At 46.9% G+C, this 10,386-nt stretch overlaps 1 protein-coding gene across 2 annotated transcripts in view; it reads right to left on the reverse strand.

Moving 5' to 3' along the window:
- The window catches only part of GATAD2A (GATA zinc finger domain containing 2A), a 101,049-nt gene extending 90,878 nt beyond the window's left edge, over positions 1-10,171 (reverse strand). The window contains exon 1 of one of the 2 annotated variants that reach the window (XM_033401354.2): positions 9,843-10,171. The gene's annotated coding sequence lies outside the window, so the exon portion shown is untranslated. The remainder of the gene's footprint in view (positions 1-9,842) is intronic. The other variant, XM_004277494.3, reaches the window with a different exon arrangement.
- Positions 10,172-10,386: the final 215 nt, after the last annotated feature.

Raw genomic sequence — 10,386 nt, forward strand, 5'->3', positions numbered from 1 at the left:
TGTTTAAGGTACTGTACTTTTGGGGTTTTAATCAGAAAATGTCTTTAAAGTTCCTGGTGGACAAAATTTAAGATATCTTACATTATAAACACCGGTCAACAAGAACCGTCTAAGAGACCTCTCATCACAAGGGTTTTGTAGGCTGGGGAGCCTGTAGGCACCAGCTCCAGAAGTTCACAGGCTGGTGGCACAGAAAGACATAGAATGCTTTCAATGTAGAAAATGCATTCATAGAAAAGACAGGAAGAGGCTGCTCCCCTCCCTGGAGAGGGGTCTGGGAGATCTTTATGGATGTGACATTTGAGCTAGCTCTTAATGGATGAACATCCCAGGCATCCAGAACAGCAGAAGCAAGGGCCAGAGCTGGCTACTCCTGGAGTGTGAGGGCTTTGGGGCAGACAGGGCTGCAAAGGGATGGATTCATTAACCTTTAAACTTTCTAGGTGGCTTTATCTCTCAGAACACGGAATGAACTGTGGACCACTTCAATTCACAAGCTAAGCAGACCTAATTATGTAGACTTTAACCAATTTTTAGATTACTGCTATCAAACAGTGACACTAGGCTCCCTCTTGTTTTCTGAGAAGCTTTCCAAAGAATAAACAAGTTGTTCATTCAAAAGTGTACCAAGTTTCGGACTTCCCTGGTGGCACAGTGGTTAAGAATCCGCATGCCAATGCAGGTGACATGGGTTCGAGCGCTGGCCCGGGAAGATCCCACGTGCCACGGAGCAACTATGCCTGTGTGCCACAACTACTGAGCCTGCGCTCTACAGCTCACGAGCCACAACTGCTGAAGCCCGTGTACCTAGAGCCCGTGCTCCTCAACAAGAGAAGCCACCACAATGAGAAGCCCGTGCACCGCAGCTAGAGAAAGCCCGCGCACAGCAACAAAGACCCAGTGCAGCCAAAAATTTAAAATATAAATTAATTAATTAATTTACAAAAGTGTACCAAGTTTAAAAAAAAAAGTACCTTTATGAAAAAGAGCGCTACTTTCCACACTTTGCACTTTTAGTACTCTAAAGTCTAAAACTATTTTCATTGAGTTTAGGGACAATATAACCACAATCTCTAAGAGGATTATTTTAAAGTTTCTTATTTCATCCCAAATTCACTCTCAGATGGTGAGATTGCAAAGCAATTGGTTGGGAAAGGAAAGGAAAAGATTCATTTCTATGTGAATTTGATTTCCCTAGTACTTTGATATTTTTGGTACTTTTTTCAAGGACCAGAAAATAGTTAAAGGGACTATGCTTTATGAAAAATACAATACTCCCAAGCTTCTACAACAAATGTCATTTTTTAAATCACAACACTTTTACACTAGATTAGGAGTTTGTGGGAGACAGATAAGCACCCATCTGCCCCATCCCTGTCGTGTATGCAGAAAAGCTCTCTGAAGCACAGCTCTCTAGAGATGAGCCACTTTGTCAACATGTGTTTGTTTTGAGTATCGTTTCTAACCACAATTCTGAACGCTTAGTGTAGATGCAACATGGAGTTCAGGCTCCATCTGCAGTTAGTCTCTGTGTGGCCCTGACGATATCCCACTGTTACAGGGCTCTGAGCACAAATGCTTCCCTAAAGGGTTAAATACAAACTGCTCAGAAGTATCATTGTGAACCGGAAGTGTATCTCCCACTCTGTCTTCATCTGCATGTGTCACCAGTTGGCAAGGAATATCTCTTTTGTGTCTATATATGGCTTACAAAAAAAAAAAATATGCATATCTAATTTAGGTCAATTTTAAGTCTTTGAAAAGTTAGTAAGTGAACCATGTTTTCTATGAATTAAAGAATTAACAGGAAAATCAGAAAACTACCAGAAAAAAAAAAATGCTATATGACAGTCTTAAGTCTAGAGATCAACCTATTCAAACCTGCTTAACAAAGAAAGAGTATTAATCACATCAGTGGCCTGCTAATAAACATCCTTGGTTTAGACATGAAGAAAAACATGTTTTAAAAACTTGGTATCCAGTTCACACACCCCTCCCCAGTTATTAAATGGCAGATCTTCCAACCTAACATAGGAAAGAGGAAAACATTCCTCCCCAAAGTTTTCCTAATAGGATGAATACTCCCCTCCTCCACTGGTGCCCAGCATTTCACTATAGGAAATTCAGGAGGCGGGTCTTTCTAGTTTTCTCCTTCACAGCTTGATAACAAACACCATGTCCTCTTGCATGTTGACCTAGTCAGGCCTATAATTTTACCAACTCCTGGTTTGGGAGCAGTAAAATCTTTTTTTCAAATTTGGCTCAAAAATCAACCTTCAATAGAGATACTTTAAGAGGTTAAGTATAAATATAAAGCCTAAACCTTGAAAATGTCATGCAAGTTAAAAAACTGTTCTGGGGACTTCCCTAGTGGCACAGTGGTTAAGAATCCGCCTGCCAATGCAGGGGACACGGGTTCGATCCCTGGCCGGGGAAGATCCCATATGCCGCGGAGCAACTAAGCCCGTGCACCACAACTACTGAGCCCGCGTGCTGCAACTACTGAAGCCCACGCGCCTAGAGCCCATGCTCTGCAACAAGAGAAGCCACCGCAATAAAAAGCCCGTGCACTGCAACGAAGAGTAGCCCCCACTTGCCACAGAGAGCAAAGAAAGCCTGTGCACAGCAACGAAGACCCAACGCAGCCAAAAAAAAAAAACTGTTCTGCTGTATTAAGAGTTTTAGACCAGCTTAAATGACAATTCTCAAAGGAAAAAAATTCAGAAGCAGCCCCCATTATCTGTCCTCCTGAAACTCCATGTAGACTGCATACTATTATAAATAGAGTCTGCATGGTCTGATTTCACTGGCCATCATTGGTTTCTGATTGAAAATACTTATTCAGAGCTCAATTTAAATATTATTTTAGAGTTCAATCTTGAATCCTACTATGGCACATTTTATAAGACTCTCTACCTTCGAAGGTAACTTTGGGCTTTTCTTGCCAAAGGTGCTCAGTTCAAACTCTGATTTTTAGATGAGCATAACCTCCTCAGGTCAAGGGAACTCACCAGATTGTTTCTTTACCTCCAGGTCCCTGACGGTGCCCACGCTGTTCCTCTCCTGGGAATGAGTAGCCACCTAAAAAGCAGCCCTCCCCATCGCCCCTTCCTTTGCAGGCTCTCCTTCCACAATCCAACTGCAGCATTTTGCTGCAGTTATCAGTTCATGAACTTGTTTTTTCCTAGTAGCATATGAGCTCCTGTGTCCAGCCAGGTGCCTGACCCTTAGCAAGTTAAATGAATATTTCCATCACACTCAAAAGTAAGGCTTTTCCTACAACATACTATAGCCACATAGAGTGTAGGTTTGAGCCTTTTTCCTAGTTACCCTGTCATGCTTCAGGAGGCACTGCAAGTCCATATGGTACACCAAGGTGGTGCAGTGGCGGCGGCAGCAGCAGCAGTGTAAGGCTATGATGAACTAAGGGAACCCACTGTCAAAAATCAGCCAATCCAGGAACCTCTAGATCATCAGCCCTCAGTCATACGCAGCAGCCTGTGGCCCCAATGTGGACTGGTTTGCTCTTGGGCAGTATTAACTGCCATAGATAGCTATCCAAACTTGGGTGCCAACCTCAAGAGGAATAGTCAGCCTTGGTATGATTCTGCTAACAACTACCTTTACTAGGCACCTACAACAATCCAGCTGCTTGCTTCGTGCTTACCATCCCCACCCAACAAATGAAGAAACTGAGGCTCAAAGAGGTTAGGCCACTTGCAATTAGGCCACCTTCCTGAGGTCACAGAGCCAGCAAGTGGCAGAATCTGGCTTTCTGGCTCCAAAGTTTCTACTGCACACAGGGCACTTTTACAAAGCAACAAAGACAAATTAATTCTTCAAGAGCACACTCTTGCAGAAGGATCTATCTACTGTCTGCTTCCTTTAGTTCTATACACATCTCCAGAGCAGCCCTCTGCAGGCAAGCTCCTGCAGGGAACACTGTGATAATGCAATAGGAAACCATCCTGTTAACCACCCTGCCAGATAGTCCTGAGTTTGTGGGTACATTAGCTGAGCCCCTAGAACTGCTAGGTGCAGGTCCACTGGTGGCTCCCAGTTCTGACAAAGCAGCTTACTGAGCAAAAAATGATAACCTGAACATGTTTTCTATGCTCAAATTGGAGCCCAAGAACTCAGCCTGGAGTGTGGGGAACAGGAAATGAAGAGAGAGCATGCATCCACTTCCCAAGGGCAACAGAGCCCAGAGGTGGGAGTCTGGTCACGTGCACAGTTGCATTGCTTGTCCACGCCCACTTCCGGCCTGGGCCTTCCGCTTCACCTCATGAGTCAGTACTTGGGTGAAGGGAAAGGAAAAGAAGACAGACTACCAGAAACTCTCCTTGTAATATGCTCTCTCTCCCCTGCTGGGCCCTGGGCCCTGAATGAATATCCACCCCGGCTCTCTGGCTCCACCCCTCAAAAATACACCTACTTAAGAAAAGCACCTGTCACATAATTGATCTATGTGGACTAACATCAAATCCGGGCCACAACATAGGAAGATCAAAATAGTGCTTCCCCAGTCCCAATACAAGAGGGAACCCTAGGGCAGAGGGAACTCTGTGCACCAAGAACCTACTGATACATGACAAAGCAGTCCACCTATTTGAAATCTCACTTTTCCTATGCCATAAACAACAGCCAAGCACTACCCTTGTCTGATTTTTTTTTTTTTTTAAGATTTAAAACAAGGCGAGAAGGGCTTTAATAGCTGTTTACCTCTTTGCATAATATGCACTGCCATGAAGAAATGCCACAGGATTCCAAAAACACACTGCTACCAACTTCAAGAAAAGTAAAGCTGAAAATCCTCCTGGCAATAACCATTCCAGACTCTCTTTTGTTTCTCCAAGACTACAGCCACAGTCATCCTGGATCAACTAGTGCCAAAAGCCAACAATCAACCGGGAAAACACCATAATTTCTGCTTCCTTTCAGAAGGAGGAAACAGAAGCAAGGAGTCCAGTGAGGAAATTAGAAGGGTAGTAAGGTTTCACTTCCAAACCTCCAAGAAACTCCACCCCAAACTCCCAACATCCAGGAATATGCCCAAAGAAGCCCTGAGATATTCTTTCATTCATTTGTTTACTTGTCTGTGACTGGGATGTAAGATCCTTGAGGGCTGACTGCATCTGTCCCTGGGGGCCCAGCTCACTGCTAGGCCCCCAGCACCCAGCATGGTATGCCTAGCACATCACTGGCACACATTTATTGCTGAATTATTTGCTGGCATAGGAAGTTATATGAGCCAGAAAATCTAACACTTTCTATTTTTCAATCCAATTTTAGTTGTATTAAAAAACAAAAAAACCCTACCTTATGGCCACACAGGAAAACTTGTGCCAAGTTAAGCCCTTACTTGAGTGTTTAAACGTCCCTTGTAGGCCAGTTTGGAGAGACAAATTCATATTCAAACAATGCACCAGTGTAAACAAAGGCAGCCAGGTTGCAGAGAGGATAAAGCCAAAATTAATACTAGAAATTCAAAATAACAACATCCATTCATTTGGATGGAACGACTCCATACAGTAATTATTCCCCAATTCCCAGGGAGGTCAGCTTCTTTCTTATCATCAAAATCCCACAGGGATTTAATGCCCCCAGTGCTGTCTCCAACAGGAAGGAAACCCTGACTTCCCCAGCTATTTCAGTTACATAAATCAACAGTTTATTGTCCAGTTAGAAGCTGGGCAGTGTTGCGACCCACATACCTTTTTAGAGCTGCCCACCAACGGATAATCACGTTACATTACATCTAATAAATGTACCTAGATCAATATCGTTTCTAACTATCCGAGGGTTTTTATTGCTGTAAGGATCTTTCAATTCAAAAAAAAGTTTAAAAAACTTCCTGTTAGATAAAAGGGACTTGGTGGTGGCGCCACCATCCACCAGAGTGAAGTCTGTGGCACACAAGGGACATCATAATTTCAAAAGGGATAATAATCCCCTTAAAGTTGTTTACCCTATGTTTTATATTTTAAAAATAATAAACTTTGCTCCTTTCCCATATAATGGAATAAATGTCCTTAAAAGAATTAAGAGAAATTTAAGACTGGCAGATATTTCCTGGCTTCAATAGTAAATTCACTCTGTGTGGGGGGGGATGGGGGCAGAGGGAGGGAAAGGGGATATTTCAAGAGAGGGGGAAAAACCCTTTTCTTCAAACTTGGAAGCAGTGCAGCGGGGGCCTAGCTCAGATTTTTCACCCACTATTCACCCGCAACCCGGGTTTTAGCTATCAAGGGCAAGTGCCATCTGTCCCCACATGAATAAGTGAAAAAGGCTGGACCCAACTCACCAGCCATGATGTTAAGGCTTTCACTAATTGCTAAGACAAAACCCTCTCAAAAAAGATAAAAAGTGTCCTGCCCACCCCAGCCTCCATCCCCAGAGTTTGAGTTAGCATCTTCACAGCTCTCTGAATCCTTGGGAACTCAAGGTGAATCCTGATCTCCTCATGGGCACTAAGCCACACACTCAATGTACTATTCTTTTGTGCCAATAAATGCCTTTGTACATCACTTTTCCAGTCTTTTGTCCCCAAATCTGATCCATTACCCTAAAAGAACGGTTCTTCTTCCAAGGTTCTAACGTGTAAGAAGAGATCACTCATCAGGTAACTGCTGCATATCGCTCAGTCAAGCAGTCCCAAAATATGGCCGTGATCCTTTATGGTTCACCTTTTTCTTCCCACAATTCAAGCTAGTAATAATCTTCTATCTCGCCTGTGGTCTAATTATAGTAATACATCTCCATGGCCTTAACTCACAAATTACCCCATTTTACAGAGGGAGAAAGCAAGGCGAAGGCAAACACAAACCCCTGTCACACAGCAAATCCATCTCACGTCTGCTATCTGAACACAGAAAAACACTACTAGACCCAGGTGGGCAGTGGGTTTTGCACGAGACACTCCGAGTTTCTTTCTCTTCGCTCTGCGGGCATATTTGGCCTTGGCAAAATGTCAAGTGCTTCCTGTCTGGGAGTCCAGACCAGAACCATAATCTCCTGAGCACAACAACCAACCTATTGCACACCAACCATGTGCTAGGCGCTGTGCTGGCTGCCTCCTGTTTGTTATCTCAGATTCATTCATTCACACATCTAGGAAGCACTTCCCATTTGTAGGCGCCTTTACACACATTCACAGAGATGTGACCCCCTCAAATATTTAGTAACGTGCTGATCTTGTGCCATAACTTATCCAAGGCCACACAGCTAGGAAGGACAGACCCAGAATCTGAATCAGGTCCTTCTGACTTCAAAGTTCCCTCTTCCCTAACACCTCACCTTGCTGGTCCTATGGGCTTCATTTTCAAATAACAAACATGTGCCAGCACTTCTCTGCCCTGTCTCAGGACACCTTAAGCCCCGAGCTCCCCACCAAATTTCCTCTTCCCCTCAGGGCAAGCTGACCAGGAAGAGGCAGTAGGGGAGCAACCAGGTCTGTAGCAGCTTCCTGCCTGGACTTGACTACCCCAGGAGCAGAGGGCCCAGGAAACTCTCCAAACGCTTCTCCACAGAAGAAAATAGCTCGAGTTGAAACTTGTGTCCACATGGTCCACCGACAGATTTAGAACTCAAATTATAGCCTCGGCAGGAGTCTTCACAAAGGACTCAAATTAAGCAAGACCCAGATGGAAATGAACAGGAGAGACAGTCTTAAGTCAAACTTGTAAAGTGAACTGCAGTTCTAGCAGAATCAGAGGGAAGAACTGGTTGAAATGCTAAACCAACCAAGTTCAGCCTATATTTCAGAACTCCACTTCAGGAACATTTTCCCCACATTTTTAGCCTGAGACTTGTGCATGGACACGAAGTGGTTACAAGTTACTCAGGTTTCAAACTGAGTTCATTCCTGTCCTTTGGACCATCTCTCAATGCCAGCATTCATCTACTTGGGCTCCAGAGAGCTCTGCGTTTGGCAAAACAGATAAAATTAGCTACTGGAGTGAACTTGGAATCCAGGGTGGGCCATTAAAAAAAAAAGGTACACATGAGATTTGTAAAAGCCACGTAAAAACTTCCTTTGAGCCAAGCTGAAGTCACCTAAAACTTAGAGAAATGAATTCAAATCCCCTGTTCCTTGCCTCCCTTCCACCCTTCCTGGATCTAAGGTGACCCATTTCCTGCTTCTTGCTCTGCCTTTCAAACCCGAGTGGCCCACAAATTGAGGATCCACTGGAGATCAAGGGGTAAATCAGAGGGCCTAGGGAGAGAAAACACAGCTGGAAGAACTGAAAGAGCGTTTTTCTTCTCTTTTTTTTTTTTTCTTTTTTTGGGGGGGTGAGTTATACTATGCAGAGGGAGGACTGAGGAATGGGACAGGAAGTTGAAAGTGTGATAATGGGGTACAATGCTCCAGCCCTGTCCCTCCTGCCTCTACACTGGCCTGACAACACTGTGGTGGCCCCATGACTCAAAAATGGAGCAACCAAGACTGTCCTTCGACAACAGCTCCTGCTCCCCCAAATCTAGCAGGTCTTAAAGGATGAAAGAAAACAGCATTATTTTTGCCTGTCTCCCAATTTCCCTTCCAATCACAAATTCCTCCAGGTCCCTGGAAGCTGAGGTAAAAGTTCAGAGAATACCCCTAATCCGGCAAGAAAGAAGACTGAAGATGGGAGGGGTATATTTCTGATCTCTCCTTCCAGAATAGAGAGAAGTGGGTACCACAAACAGGAATACGGGAACCCTGAAGTTGAGGGCTCGAAGGAAAAATGACGGAAGAGTTTCTCCCTTAGCAAATCAGGAGGGAAACCTCAGGAAAGGAGGCATGTCCTCAGGCAAGTGGAAGGGGAACCCCTGGGAATTCAGGGGGACCCTTTAGAGAAGTGAAGAAATCCACTGTGTCCTCCATCAGAGAGGAGGTATCTTGAAAGAGTGCAGGCACATTTCAGAGATGTGAGGAGCCTAACAGAAGTGGGACATCTCGTATTACGGGGAGGACCTCTGGAGAAGCCAGGGACCCCTCCAAACACTGCAGCATCCACAGATTAGTAGGAGTCCCCCCCCAGAATGGGAACTATTTTGGAAAAGTGGGGAACATTTCCTCAAGTAAATAAGGATCCAGTCAGACGTATGGGTATTTCAGAGTAGAGGGCCCCCTCAGTAAAATGGAGGTACTCATCAAAAAGTAGCGGGTCCCATCAAAAGTGGGGTCAAATCAGAAAAGTGGGGAACACGTCCAACAAGGATTCTGACAGAAGCAGGAACACCTCAGATTAGTTGGGGGGCACTTGGGAAAAGGAGGAAGTCACCCAAAGAAGTGGGGACAGAAAAGCAGGGAGAGCAACGCAGAAAGGTAGGGGGAAAGGGAGACCTGTGAAAAGTGGGGGACACCTTAAAAAGGCAAGGGCCAAAAAGGAACACAGAACAGTGGGACAACAGCTCAGAGAAGCAGGGATCTCCTCGCAGAGGTGGGGGTCCCCCAGAGAAGTGAGGGGAAGTGTGCCCTAGAAGCAGGGATATCTCCCTGAGAGAAGTGGGGGTCCCTCAGGGAAGACATGGGGGTCCCAGAAACGCAGGGGATCCCTCAAAAAGCAATCCCTCGGAGAAGCAGGGATCCCCTTAGAGAAGTTGGGAGGAGTAGTCTCAAAGAGGCGGGGGCCCTCGGAGAAGGCGCCCCTCACGGAGGCAGGCGGTCCCTCAAAGAGATGGGGCACCCTCAGGGAAGGGAGGCTCCTATCAGAGAGGCGGGGTTTAGGGAAGCAGGTCTCCTCAGACAAGGGGGTCCACGCATGGAAGCGGCCCCCTCAGAGAAGCGGAAGCCCCAGAGAAGCCCGGGACACCGGAAGCCGGGGACCCGCCACCAGCGGCGCCCGCCCCTCACTCACCGAAGTTGCTCGGCGCCTCTGCGGGCGGCTGTTCGGCCCTGGGCGGCCTCGGGTGGCAGGGTCGTATCCAGTCCGCTCGGGTTCCGCGGCGGCAGCTCCTTCAGGTGGCGCCCGCGGTGGCGGCGGCGCGGCGACAGGACGACGGACTATCGACGGACTAACCGAGCGGGCGGCGCGGAGCGCGTTCGGGCGGCGGGGGTGCGCGTGCGCGCGCTGGGGCGCTGACCCCGGGCGGGAGGAGCCGCAGCACAGCGCTCTAAGCCGCCGCTCGGTCTCGCCGCTCCGTCTCACACTGAAATTGCCCGCTTCGCAGCCCGGCTTCCCCGGTTGCTAGGCAGATTTCGCCTCGCACACTTCCGGGTTGAGGCGCGTCTCACTGAGTGGCGGCGCCGCAGGCCAATGAGGTCCAGCCAGGGTTCCCGGGATCCGCGCCCCGAAGAGGGCGTGGCCATACTCATGACGGACAGCAGCCGACGGCCAATGAGCGCGCTGGCCGGCTGGCCCTCAGAATAAGGCTGAGGGCCTGGGCGGGCCCAAGGAGGCG

Source organism: Orcinus orca, chromosome 3 (genome assembly GCF_937001465.1).
Source record: "Orcinus orca chromosome 3, mOrcOrc1.1, whole genome shotgun sequence".
In the NCBI taxonomy this organism is placed as follows: Eukaryota; Metazoa; Chordata; class Mammalia; order Artiodactyla; family Delphinidae; genus Orcinus; species Orcinus orca.